Source organism: Protopterus annectens, chromosome 3.part1, assembly GCF_019279795.1.
Source record: "Protopterus annectens isolate FY-2018-M chromosome 3.part1, PAN1.0, whole genome shotgun sequence".
NCBI classification, from domain to species: domain Eukaryota; kingdom Metazoa; phylum Chordata; order Ceratodontiformes; family Protopteridae; genus Protopterus; species Protopterus annectens.
In genome coordinates, this window is record NC_056732.1 from 1,758,668,284 (window position 1) to 1,758,683,569 (window position 15,286).

The following is a 15,286-nucleotide window of genomic DNA, read 5'->3' on the forward strand; positions in this document are numbered from 1 at the left end:
TTTGAGGTTTTGTGTTTATTAAATTTCTTGGTTTTGTGCTAGACAGAATATTTAAGATTAAGTTGTCATGGAAGTGATTAGTGACAGATTTTTAAATCAAGGGATATAAACAATAGATTGTGATCTCAAAGAGTTATAAAACGTATCTCTGTTGCTAATAAATTGGAAACAAAATGCATAGATATTTATTAAGAATATAGTCAAAATTTACCTATAAGAGTTTTAGGCATTCTTTATCTTTCTGGATTCAGTTTATAGTATTTTGAATGCATTAAATAAAAATTAAAGTTTAATACACTTTTTGTGTTGCATTCATGATTTTAGACATGCTGGATTAAAGTATTTGAATAAGTTTCTGCAATATTAAAAATATCTGAACCTTGTTGCCTTCATGTCCAAAAGTATTTACAATGTGATACTTTAAAATGAGGAAGAACGCAGATAGACAATTTTAATAATTTTTGTGTTTTTGTCTGTCTCTAAGACTAATTATTATATATTGGAAGCAAAGAACTAATGTGTTTTGAGAGCCACTGAAAAAGATGCAAGCAAGAGTTTTAATAGCCTTCTCCATCAAATGACCATTAGTAGATGAAATTAAATCCAATAACTCATTTCACAAGATCTAGTTTATATGGCATTGACAAACTATAGTTACAGTTTGTATCTCAGAGGAATATAAGGTCAGCATTTCTGCTAAAAGAAATGTTCTTTTTATGGAAGCTGCAATACTATTCATATTTGAGGTCCACAAATACTGACTGATAATTACATTCCATAGAGTCTCTTAACAACCAAAAGAGATGAATTTACTCACCTCATACTTCACTTTGCTCAGTCATTTCCCATGATGAACGATCATCCTAGCACAGAATCTGTATAAACATGGATTCACTTTAGAAGCTCGAAATACTGAAATATTGAAATTCAGTATTTTGAGCCCATAAAGTGGAATCCTGAAAAGAATGAAACCTCAGAAGCACGAAATTCAAAACCTCGCATACTGGAGATTTTGAATTAGCACATTTTGTGTTTTGCTGCGGTTATAGATTCAAGTAAGTGCTTATGTGTTAACGGTTTTGGGTAGGGGCTGTGGTGTGTGTTAATGTGTTTTGTTGCTGTGATGTGTGTGTGAGAGGAGAATGTAGCTTGTGTGGTGGTGTTTTGTGTGTTTTTGTATGTAGTGCGACCTCAGAGTTAAAATATTTAAGTAGGGCAGTGTGGGGGGTGCTGGGGTCCCCCCCCCCGCTTTTATGTAGGACAGAGCTTGTGTTTGTGTTTAGGGAGGAAGGTGTGTGTTTGTGTAAAATAGAAGCGCTAATTCAAAATCTCCGGTATGCAAGATTTTGAATTTCACGCTTCTGAGTTTTTGTACTTTTCAGGTTTCTACTTTATAGCCTCAACATACTGAATTTCAGTATTTCAGTATTTCAGTATTTCGAGGATATAAAGTGAATCTGTATAAATAGACATAATAAGGCATGTTAAGCTTCTACTTCATATTTACAAATATAATCAAAGCATAATATTGCATTAGTTACTAAACACAATGAACTATTTACATATTTGTGAGCAACATGGGGCTGATTCAGATATGAGATCCAAGAAGCCACATCTATTATTCTAGTAGGCAAGGTAAAACTCAAAACAAATGCCGCTCATCTTTGAATCTCCAATGTAAACTTCCAGGTTCCAGATCATGCTTTTAAATCAATAAACATACTGTATTCTGTAATAACGTGCACTCCATCTTTACACAGAATGCCTTCTTCCAAAAGAAAAGAGGAGGAGAATCACGTGGAAAGGGAGAAAAATGACTGAGATGAAGTGCCTGAGATGTGTGATAGGATGCAGGAATGAGGATATCAGTGCATTAGCCAAAGTAGCTCCAATTGCAGAAAAGGTCAAAGGGCATAGATTATGGTTGTTCAGGCTCATATGCAGAAAAGCAGAAGACAATCTGGTTCAAAGGTAGGTACTAGGCTATTGGTCCTAGGGCCTATATAAGCCTAGCCAGACAGTACTCTGGCTTTTGCCACCCAAGAAAATTATTTTCCTGTGCCCCTGTCAAGCAGAGCCACAGAAGTTAGCCCCGGGGTGAATTTCCTATCTCCCATCCAATCATCAAAATTTTTCCTGAAGAGTGCTAATGAGGAGCTTTGTTTGATATAGAGATGTAGTTTGTTCCAGAGTATGGGAAGTCTCTGGGACAGGAATCTATCCCTCCAGCATGTTCTGTTTATTGTGGTGACAAGGTTTTGATCCCTAGAGCATGTAGCTCGGAGGGATTGGGATTTCTTTAAGTGGAGCAGGTCCAACAGTTCTGGATTTGACATAGCTTTGTATGTTAGGCAGAGATCGCCTATGAGTAATATGTGACAGACTAAAGCTGGAGTTTTTTGAGACAGTCTGCATAGGGCATCTGTTTGAGGCTGGTAATCCTCTTTATGAGGTATTTCTGTGTCTTTCCAGTTGTTGTAGATGTCTTGTGAGGTACATACCAAAAGAGGCATTGTACTCTATAATTGGTCTAATGAGTGATGATTAGAGGGGAACAATGACCTCTTTTTTCCTGGATGAGAAACCTTTTGTGATGAGGTGTGCCTTGTAGAAGGATTTCCTGATTACTGTGGCGATGTGATTATCAAAGGAGAGACTACTGTCCACCTGTGTCCCAAGGTCTCTTATCACACTTTCTGTGTTAAGTAGACTACCGCCTATGTGGTAGTTCATGGGTACAGAGTTTTTACCAAAAGGGATAACAATGCACTGTTTGGCATTGAGCTTGAGGCCATGGCTTTGACACTAGGCATCTGTCTCAGTGAGGTCCTTTTGTAGGATGTCCACATCGTTAGGAGTTTTGATTATGGCTCCTAGTGTGCAGTCATCTGCGAACTTTGTTAGCCAAAGACCTTCTGTGTTAGCCTGTACTTCAGAGAAGTAGATACCAAACAGGAGAGGACCCGGGACTGAACCCTGTGGTACTCCACTTCTCACAGGTCTGAAGTTAGATTTAGAATCTGCTACTTTCACAGTGTGGGTTCTGTCTGTGAGCCAGTTGGCAACTCATCTTGTGACATAGGGATTTATACCTAGTTTAGTGAGTTTGTCTATAATTCGAGAGTGGGGGGTGGTGTCAAAAGTCTTGGCGCGATCTAGATAGGCTGTGTTGAATAAGATTTGGGACAAACAGGAAGTTGGTAAGAGGAAATGAGGGCATCTAGCAAGGAGGTGGATGGATTATGTGAGAGAAGACCTGTGACAGTCAAGCATGCCTTTCAACCCAACACCCTGAGCCCTGAATAAGGGACTTGATAATGATGATGATGATGATGATGATGATGATGAAGTAATTGCAATAGGAATATAGGAAGGAGTGTGTTTTCATATTTACATTATGCAAATAATATTTTGCTATATGTGACTCATAATCCCTTTACTGTGGCTATTGGCAATAATTTGTTTTGCAAGAAATTAGCAAAATAATTGCTGCAAAATACACAGCATATAACAAATAAGCACTCAATCTGTTACAATGTAGTACATTCCAGTTGTGTGAGCAGTATACTGTATTAGCCAAATATTTTTACGGCAAACGTGCTGTGCCTGTGTATGAAATACTGTCAGATTTTATACTTATATGGCATTTATTGTTTTATGCTTTTTATTGCAATTTATTACTGCTGTATTTGTATCTTATACTCTTTTTGCCATACTAAGAGAGATTTTCTCCCCAGGTTGCTCCTGTAAAAGGGCATTACTTAGCAGAACTGTCATGGGTAACAAAACACAAATAAATAAGAGGGGCATGGTCAAGATGGCAAACTGATAGCAGCAAAAAGTCTTACTTTTGCTTTATTTTCTTATTTTTTCTGGCATGATTTTATTATAAAAACTTAAAAAAAATTATTTTCTTTATACATTTTGAGTCTTTTAAACAAACTTGAACATCTATTTGAAAGAAAAATCAAGTCGTTATGGTTTTTTTTTGATTTTTTTTCCTGTCAGAAATGTTATTGACTGTTGGGACAGAATGAGCTCTTAAGACAACTCAGTGAAAAAGCAACTATAGTCTACAATTAGTTGTATCCATGACCTTTCTGTTAAATATGATAAGCTTGAGATCAAAATTGACAATATAAAAAAAGATTACAAGAAACAGGCATGTTAAAACAGATCATAAAATCACAATCTGTTCAGATCTAAGCAATAGAAGACACATTAAATGACCTGGATAGCAAATTGGCAGAGAGTGAGAACCACACAGAATTGCTGTCAAAACAAACTACTTTGCTTATGGAAAAAACAGAGGACCTAGAAAGTAGGTGTAGAAGTAATAATGTTAGGACATATGGAATAACAGAAAATGAAGGAGGAGACAATATGTTGCAGTTTTTAACTAACTGGATGCTTAAAATTCTACATCTACCAGAAGCTGTGTTTTTTTTTCTTTCTTTTTTTTTTTTGTATTGAGAAAGCCCATAGATCTCTTTGACTTCTTCTTTGAAGAAAAATCCACTGGTCCCCAGATCTATTTTTGTAGAATTTCTCAACAGCCAAGACAAGAACATGGGACTGAGGACTGCTTGGGCTAATTCTCTAATAAAAATAAATAACACTATCAGGTTTGACAGTGACTATACTGCATCTGTTATGACCAAAAGGAAAGCATGTGTTCCATCCATAAAAGACTTAAAGAAACTAAACATTAAAGCTCAACTAATTTTCCAGCCGTAATTAGGATCTTTTTACCAGAATTTCAGAAAATGTTTAATTCTCGAGAAGATTCAGTGGACTTTTTTTCAGAAAAATAAACTTTTTGATCTATCAGAAAATATGGATTGGACTCCTGTTGGTTTAAAGAGATAAGCAACAAGAAATATCTGGTTTTTGAAGGACAAAAATATTTAAAAAAAATAAAGAAAGCAACGTTGTTCTCATTTTCTATTTTGCCAAAATAGCTTTCTCACAGCTGTTCAATTTTGTCATTGATTACAGTTTATCATCAAAAACAAGGTAATACAAACAAAAATATATACTTTATCAAAATATCTTTTCTATAGTATTTGAAATAATGTAATGTTATTATTACTATTACTTACGTCTCTTTATTATTTTATTTAAATTTTCTCTAACATTATTTTCAAACATAGAGATTAGTGTGTATGCAGTGGGGGGTGTATTGACAGTGTCTGAGATAGTGTGACTATATATTAATATTACTATTGCTTATGAGTCTATTATTTTATTTAAATTCTCTCAAACATTATTTTCAAGAATAGACAGTAATGTGTATGTGGAGGGGGGGTTGTATATTAACATGTTTAACTAATTCATATATATATATATATATATATATATATATATATATATATATATATATATACATAATTTCAAGTAATCTGTTAATCTGTTTTTTATTGCTGATTATTCTATCTGGTGAATGTGATTGTATGTAATTAGCTTTATCTATGTGCAGTGGGTGTTGTGTTGAGTGGTTTTGGCTGCATGTAAATCATTTACATGTATCACTTTCTTTTAATAGTTTTAATGTGTGGTGTTTGTTCATTACTTGGATTCTTATTTGAAGAATTAGAGATGCTATTAACTTTTTTACAGTAACTGCTTTTTTTCAGTCCCTTTCCCTAGCTAGTGTTAATTAAATTGCTTTAGAATGTTTTTCTCAAACCTCAAGCTGTTTTTCCGCTTATAAAAGTCTAGATTCCATGTTCAAGCTGCCTGCACTGCAGGAAATATATTTTGAACTTTAACCCTCACTTACAGGAATTTAGAATGTTAAAATGAGCAGCAGAAATATAAAAATAGATCATTTAAAATTAATCTATTTAATTTTAAAACATATCCATGTAGTTTTTATGTTTATTATCTTTTAAAAAGTGGAATAATGAAAAGAAGAAAAGGAAAGAAGAATGCAGCAGAAAGAACAAAAAGAAGACATTTGCAGACTTAAATACACCCAGTATTAATCAATGTTTTGTGACATCTTGTGGTCATTCTAATTATAGTTCAGGGAAAGTTGTATCCTTTATATAAGCACACTATAAATATAATATACTCATGCTGCATACCACAGTATAGAGAATGTCATTAATAGTGATGAAAATGTTTGGTTAAAACAATATTACTGGTTTTAATGTGCAGTGAAAGAAGCTGAAAAAACTAATATAACTTTAATAATAATGAATTAGACAGTTAATGTTATGCAGAATACTTCTGATAAGCAAAGAAGTATCTATTACAGTAATGAAATTTTCTCTACAGTTTCTCTGGCTCTAACATGCTACCGGTTATATTGTACACAAATATTTACACACTGTGACTGGATTTTTGATTATTCAGTCTAAACATTTCAGGACTTGGCATTGTGAGCCCTGATATTTTAAAAAGGTTACTTTCCTTAACTGATCTATTATTGTCACTGACCTAATATATTGTTTCATATCCACATTTCATTTATGCAAGTACAAAGCATTAACTTCTTTGCTAGCTATCTCTTATATTTTTGATGTTTTCTAACTTTTGCATTGTTCAAGGGCTATCTGGTATTCTACCTAGGCTAGATTAGATAGTTTCATTAAATCAGACCTAATAAGTACAATACTTGATCTGCTTCTTGCAACAGAGAGTGGCACACCTAAAAGTTTAATCTCATAAAAAAATATAACAAACACATAGACCATGGGTAATCCACAGATAATGGAAGTCCTGAGATATAATACAAAGAGGTAGTTAAGCATCACGACTGTTGGTGGAATACAGAATACTTACAAATGCATAGCATGGATAAAGCTGATAGTATAATAAACAGAGAATGTCATGTGCCATGCATAACATCTGGCAGTCTATTAAAATACTGCTATAGAGAGCTATTAATCATCTGAAAGCTGGTGAGATACAGAGTAAGCATCTATAGTTAAGTAAATGATGCTACATTGCAATTCTGTATACATAAGGATATCCACATGCACACTGAAATTGAAATACATATTTACACAGACCACACTTGTCTATTCATAAGTAAGGGGTCTACAGATGAATTTACACAAAGTATAACTAACTGACTACAAAAACTGAATACCCCCATAAACTTTTGGTATTACTTCAGTATACAGTTGCCCAATGCTTTCCTTGAAATGCAATTGTGAAATTGGCCACCTGATGTGATGCCCAAAAGAGCTGTGCAATGCAACAATACTGTAAGTTTAAACATGGGGAACACTTCATTACCAAAATGCAAATGAAAACAAGTATGTTGGAAGTTAACATATCTTATATGGGATAGCACACGGTTCACACCTCTGGACACTGGTTGCTATAAAATTGTTTTTTCTACAAAATGATTTTTACATTCATTTGACTGGAAACTATTAACAGTGATTATAAACTTGCTCTGAGAGAAATATATTTATTTGATTTCTATATACATATTAATTTGCAGATAACAGCATTTATATGAATTACTGTACCTATACTTTAATAGGTTTACCTTTATATCGCCGATCACACATGATCGACTGGCCACTTAATTGACTCATTTAAGCGAACCAAAACCGCAAAAAATTTTAAATGTTGAAAATGTGTCGAATTTTGACATTTCTGGCTGCACCACACCTCCACACCAGTGCTACCATGGGTCAAAAAGGAGCAAGGTTTTGCCGTTCGCTTATGCAGAATTCAACGTTGGAGACGTTCGAACTTCGGTATTCGCAGAAGCCATTTCACCCATATTTGGATTGACAATGTAAAGGTAAACCCTTTAATATAAGCTGTGTTATATGAAACAGTTTAGGGAACATGCTTAAAGCACCTCAATCTGCTCAACATCTGTTGTCTCAAAGTTACTTTGCTAATTATTGGAAAATAATATTAGTGAACAGTTTTAACTCTTCAAAATATTCTGCATTTGTTAGTGAAATATATAATTGTATTTTATACTAAATTAACTTTTAAATACTTTCAAGCATTTTTCATCTCCCATAGGTATGAATATGGCGATGAAAAGTACTAAGCAAATTTGTAATTACACAATATTTAAAATATAATCATAAAAGAATGCTTCCTGTATAGAAGTTAGATGTCAAATATATATTCCATGTAGTAGAGGTACTGATAGTAACATACATGCATTCATAATGCAAACATTCACTTAAAAACACTCACTCATTTGTGTATTTACTCTCATGCATAGATACATAGAACATATTCACTTTCTTAACTGTTAATATACATATCAAGCATCTACTCATAATGTATAAGCACATACACAGTTATATGTATGCACATCCATGTAAATTTATTATACATATATAAGCACATACAATATGCATAATATGTCATTTTAAATTGTAGCACCTTTTAGTTATACTTCCATATTCTGACTATTAATTCCACCTTTTCACCCGTATTATTAAATGTATTTTAAAAATTTTAGGATATGTGATCTTGATATGCATTGGTGTTATGATGTCTATAGGTTAATGTGTTATAGGTGTTGTCAGTTTTATTTATTTCCTCCATATAAATGCTTAAATACTAGATTATTTATAGTATTTTCTATAGCAGGATTAATTAGAAGAAATGACCAAAATGTCTTGATCAAATAGAGCAATTTGAAATGCATTATTTCTAGGATATTTTGATATATCCAATACATGCTATCATTCTTTATTATTAACATTTCCAACTTCAAACTTATATGATCTTAAATATTAATATTTCTCAAACTAATACTTTATATTGTTTTTTTCTTTTAAATATATTAAGTGTGCTCTAAAGAGCTATAATTAATAATACTGTTTTAAATTTAGAAGCAGTAACAACTGTTTAGCTTGGTGACATTGGGATGGGTTGGTCGGTGTGTGATTTGTGCAATTATGTCATCAAATCAGGGAATTTTTAATCCATGATGGAAAGTTTGAATGTATATAAGTTTGAAAATTTGCTTTTTTCTTGTATCTGTCCATTGCAGCAATTGTAAGAATTAGGTTATTATGTGTTAACTAAATCATCTTAAATCAGTGCATGTACATGTTCTTATGAATATTGGCAATTTTATCATTAAACATCAATGGACTTAATGATCCATTGAAGAGGAACAGCTTAAACAAATGTTTAAAACTGCATAAAGCTCATATAATTTTCTTACAAGAGATGCATTTGTTATGTGAAGATGTAGATATATGTTAAAAAGACTGATCAACTCTTGTAAGCTCTAATTTTAAATCAAAAAGGAGAGGCACTCTCATTCTTTGGAGAAATTCATTACCTATCTCTAAAATATTAAATACCTATTCAGATAAACATGGCATATTGGGTTTAGCAGAAGTAGAAATTGACAAAAAACTTATACTTTTGTGATTTCTTTCTAGATACCTGGAATTGGAGCCAAAGCTGCTAAGAAATATTTGGATATTATAACCTTATATACAAAAGGTGAATTGATTGTTGCGGGAGATTTTAACTTTATTCTTTCTAGTAAAGCCACAACTACTGATAAGGTTCCTACACTATCTTCAGTAGATAAACACTTAGATCATTTTAGTAATTCTCAAGATTTGAGAGATACCTATAATATAAAATCAACTAACTCTCTTAACTTTACACATGATTCTAATAAATGTGGCACCCAGACAAACACTGATAACATTTTTACTTCTAGTAGTTTATTTACTAAAATTAGAGATGCTTTGGTAACATATTGTCCTTTGTATGACCACAGTGCTATTATATTTCTATTAACATTAAAACCAAGTAATTTGATTTACTATCAGAGAATCCATGCTTATATAGTAAAATTAAAAGACTTTAAGAAATGATGTCTAAAAGAATTATGTCAATACATTGAAATTAATAATAATGGAGAAGTTTCAGAAGTAATTATCTGGGATTCTTTAAAAGCTTATATATGTGGAAGAATTCAAAAGTGGTACATATGTAAAAAAGAGTGGGATAAGGAATTGCTGTCTTTGCAGTCTTGTTGTTGTTTGTCTTTTGTTTTTTTTTTTCCCAGTAAGGGGTTGCTACAGCAGAATTCTGATCCGCTAATGATTGTTAGTAGATTTTTTTTACGAAACGCCGAGATGCCAGCTCGACGCCCAACCTTCAATGAAGGCACGTCCATTTTTCTGTCTTTGCAGTCTAATATAGATACATTGAAATCCAATTTAAAATCTTGTGACAAATCTGCAAATGCTAATTTGAAAATATTAAATCAGAAATATTGTGATGTACTTCACTATAGAATATCGATAAATCTGGGAAAATTAAAATTATAAATTTACTCAATAAACCCAAAAAGCTTACACAGGTTGGCTGTTAGATCTAAGAAAAAAATAAATACTAATCATATTAAAGAAATAATTTCCAAACAAGGTGATAAAATAAAAAAGTGACTGATTTAAAAGACATGCTGGAATGCTATAGGAAATATTATGAAGAAATTAGTAACAAAAAGAAAGACTAAGAAATCAACAATATAAAATTACTTTTTTTGAAAGACAATATAAGGTTTAAATAAACCAAAGAACAAATATCGAAAATTGATAAGTCATTCTATTTTAAGGAGTTAAAAGATCAAATTAATAATCTTAAACCAAATAAAGCTCGTTGTCTTCATGGTATAATCCCAAAATTATAAAACATATTCCCACAGTATATTTTAAATATCCTATTAAATGTTTTTAGCAAGATAAACATATGGCAACCATCATCCCTCTTGTAAATATTCCCCGATGTCTGCTATCTTGAAACCAAATAAAGATTCTAACTTATGTTCTTCTTGCCATCCTATTCCATTATTAAATGGTAATTATAAAATATTTGTGTCTATTCTTTTATAAAGATTGAACTTTATTATGCCAGTATTAATAAAGGATGACCATATTGGTTTTATACTACAGAGAAAGGTTCAAGATAACATAATTGGGTTTAATACTTTAATAGATCTGGCTAATAAAAATAAAAAATATCTAACTGTACTAGGTCTAGATATAAATAAGGCTTTTGATTGTATTAGTTGGAATTATTTGTTCAAAGCACTTAAACAATATGAATTTCCCTAAATTTTAAAAATCTTATAACTAAGCTATATAGTATTTCATTATCTTTTATTAAAATTGTATCTTTTCTTTCTAGCTCTTTCAAAATATTAAAAGGTACAAAACAGAGTTGTCCCTTGTCACCTCTATTATTTGCTCTAACAATTCAACCTTTTATAAACATTATTAAACCTAATAGCAAAATTCAGGGATTCTCAACAGATGAAAGTTATTCCTGTAAAATAAAATTATTTTCAGATGACATTTTAATAACAAGTGGTGATGTTGAAGCTTTAATAGAAAACGTAACTAAGTCTACTAATTACTTTGAAAATGCATCAGGTTTAATGTTTAACCCTGATAAAATAGAAACTTTACTTATTAATAAAAAAGTGAATAACTGTTTAAGATACCATAAGAATTTTATTTGGAAGAATTAACAAATTAATTATCTTGGAATTATAATTAAATCTACTGTAAAAGACTCAATAGCAGTAAATTATAGTAATTTAATAAACACTGTTACTAAAATAATCATTAATTAGAATATTTTTTACAATGGACAATAGACTTATTTTAATAAAAATTATAACCCTACCAAAACTACTTTTTTTATCTAAAAGCACTAATTATTCTCGCTCCTAAAAAATCTTTAAGAACTTAAATTCTACTCTTCTTAATTTTCTCTGTTTTCCCAATAAACCAAGAATATCATTTGACTGGCATATTAAAAGATGTCACAAAGGTGGATTACATTTTCCAAATGTTGAATTATATGCCAAATCCATAATTCTCAGTTGAAAATTTCTATTAAATTCTTCTTACCAATCCACTTGAAAAAACATTCATGAAAGATTAATAAATAATAACAGCTATGTTGTAGAATATTTCTCTAAATTTGGAATTGATAAATTTTACTAGATCTTGAAAGTCTTATGATTAAATAAAAAGAAAAAAAACTATTCTTCTTTCTTCACTGACTGCATCCTTATAAATGTTAAAAATATTCTTAAATTCTAATTATATAGTTAAATATTTATTGTTTCTATTTGTCCCTATATCAAATTCTGCAAATTGCTAGACTTTAGCCATGCAAATTTAATATTTTGGTATCAATTATTAATTAGAAATGAATCACATAATACAGATTATCTTCCTGCATAACATTGTTTAGAAAATAGTAACTGGTTGGTTATACAATCTTGTAAAAATATGTTAGTGATAACAATCAAACTCTCCATGAATTTCCAAACAAAACATATTCCAAAGATATGAGATTTTTTTCAGATAGATATCAATTATATATAAAATAATAGGAGAAGAGTTTAGTTCCACTGATTTCTTATTTTGGAATTAGTCAACTAACATCATGAGAAGGACTTTTCTGATGAAAATAAATGCTTAATTCTTAAATCTGTGGGGAAATCTCCTCTTTATTGGAAAATATATACATGGGGATTTCTTCACAGAGCTTTTTTAACTCCACATGACGTAGCTTTAATATATAACTATGGGAAAATTAATTGTTGGAAGTGTAATGAAGTCTCTAATACAGATTGATTTGATATGATATTGGATTGTAAAATAGTAACTCCTTTTTGAGTTGAATTTAGAAATGTTGCCCAAGCTTTGTGGGCAGATAATTGTATCATTTCTAACTCCTTGGTCTTATTTAAAGTTCCATTTCTAGATTCCATTCCTAGGGTGCAGGTGCCTCTTCTTTGGTTCATTTTATCTATAACAAGAAAAATAGTCACAAAGAATTGGACATGTAAAGCTACTCTTTCATTCACTGATTTCATTAATTTAGCAAAAATGCCTGTAAAAAAGAATTGTCAACTGCCAAAATGATAACTTTGAATATTACTCATCTGTTTAGATTTTGGTCAAAATTAAGTGATTTACTTGATAAATTTTAATGATTTAGTTTTCTATGTTTGATTTTGCTGTGGATATCTGTAAATAGTTATGTTTTTGTTCTATTTATCTTTAAATAATTTTGTACAATTGTTGTTTTAAAATTAATGAAAGGTTATTTAAAAAATACAAATAAATAAATTATCTAATAATTTAACTGTGGTGACCTGAAACATTATCCTTAGGCAGGATGATAATATTGTAAATCAGCATGCAGACCTTCTCCTGAATGTCACATACAGCAGCAGTCTGATTCTGTCAGAAGAGAACTAAAATAAATTTGGGATAGAGAATGTGGTGAAAAAAAGTTTTTCTATTTGTAATCAGAGATTGATGGTCAAATACATACTATAACAAATACTTTGTTTTGATGGTTGATAGAATAGTTTGGATAAATAAAATCATCTCTTGGGGGGGCATTTACATCAGTCGATTACAATCAAATGATCAAGGGTGTGGCTGTAACAGATAAAGCTCTGACTGTTCGCAATAAAGAAACTAGCTGGGGCAGACTGAGGTAAACTACTTCTGCTAACTTATACATCCTGGGAAAAGGGTAGTAATTAGGTTTGTTGCTCAGACTTCACTTGGTAGATGGCTGAATGGAGCTTCAAGCATCATAAATGCAGAAAAAGGTAACAAGTAGCATAAATGCAGAAAAAGGTAACAAATATCATTCTGCCAAACAGTGCACAGCACTGAAGGTATGGACAGTGAACCCGCACTGGAAGACATATTTAAGAACATGACTGAAATATCCCCAACTGGGTCAGCAAAACTAAGCCCCTTTTCAGTACAGGCCCAGGGAGAAAATCTCCATACATCAATGTAAAAAAAAAGGTTAAAGTACATACAAGACAAAAATATTACAATAATTTTCCAAAAGGATAACATAATACAGAATAAGCTTATTAACAGACAGTAGTAAAAGAAGAAGTTAATCCTACAGATTTACAACTACACCGATAATTTTTGACAATTATGCATGCAGAGTGCATTCTAAGTAGATTAGTTTATGAAAACTCAGTCATATTCATATACAGTTGCATAACAGTATCACAGTGTAATGGAAATAGTGGTTGCATGTACTACATAAAAAGGGGTTATAGAAAGTAGTTCTCAGGTAATAGCGAAATAAACTGTTAGGGACCAGGTAAGGAGGGAGGAGACTAGGTGTAGAGAAGTTAGAGTAAGTGGATTTGGGAAGAGAAAGGAGGGAAAGTAGAGTGAGAAAGATTATAAAAGAACAGACAACAAGATAGTAGAACTGGAGAGGAGGGATGAGGAGTGGTAAGATAAGGTAGGGCAGGAATCATTCCAAGTATAGAGCTGAGTAAGACCAAGGGAAAATGTAAAGGAGAAAGAGAATGCAGGAAAGCCTGTTGTAATTTAAATGTAATAGTTGTAATAAATATCATGTGAGTGAGGAAAGAGAGAAGGAAAAGCTGTGTAGAAAGGTGAAGACAGTGCAGTGTTAGTCTGGCATGGAACAAGAACACATCAGAAAACATATCCCAAACTGTTGTTATGATCAGCAACCCAGCCCTGATGTGTCTGGTGCCTACAGTTTTATTTTGTGGACCCTAACACTGGGTTGACTGGAGTCTTTTGTTTTTCTATTTTAGTTTTAATTATTTCAGGGAGCAAGCAAACACTGTTTTGATATGTTATTGTGAGATTCATATATATATATATATATATATATATATATATATATATATATAATATATATATATGTATATACACACATCTCTCTCTCTCTCTCTCTCTCTATATATATATATATATATATATATATATATATATATAGTTACACTTTGGAATATCAAAACACTGAAATGTTGAATGCCAGTATCTCGAGACCAAAGTGTCGAGACTGCAGTTGCACAAAACAGCAGTATCCCAAATCCGGAAATGTCAAACCCACAGTTGTGATGCAGCATTAGGTAAGTGTTATTTTTTAAAGGGTTGGGGTAGGGTAGGGTTTGTGTGTATGTAAGTATGTTTGCAGTGTGTAGTGTGTTTTTTGGGTTTTGGTGGTAAGTGCGACCTCGGAGTTAGTATATATAAGTAGCGGGGTGTGGGGGGGGTACAGGGGGGGTTGCCCTCTTGCTTCTAGCTAGGGTAGGTGTTTGTGGATTTTTTTGTGTTTGTCTGTTTTCTTTTAGTTTCTTGTAGTGTCGGCAGGTAGGTGTTTTTGTGTTTGTGTGGTGCAGTGTTTTGCAATTTTGACTTTCGAGGTTGTGGTGTTTTGAGTTTGTAAGGTTTCGGCTTTATAGTCTCGAGATACTGAAATTCGAAATTTCAGTATT

General features: G+C 31.9%; 1 long non-coding RNA gene across 1 annotated transcript in view; it reads right to left on the reverse strand.

Annotated features, from left to right (window-relative positions):
- Nucleotides 1-877, reverse strand: part of LOC122798913 — a 56,191-nt gene extending 55,314 nt beyond the window's left edge. Inside the window, exon 1 of the long non-coding RNA XR_006364344.1 lies at nucleotides 818-877. This is a non-coding gene — a long non-coding RNA (uncharacterized LOC122798913). The remainder of the gene's footprint in view (nucleotides 1-817) is intronic.
- Between the last annotated feature and the right edge of the window lie 14,409 nt (nucleotides 878-15,286).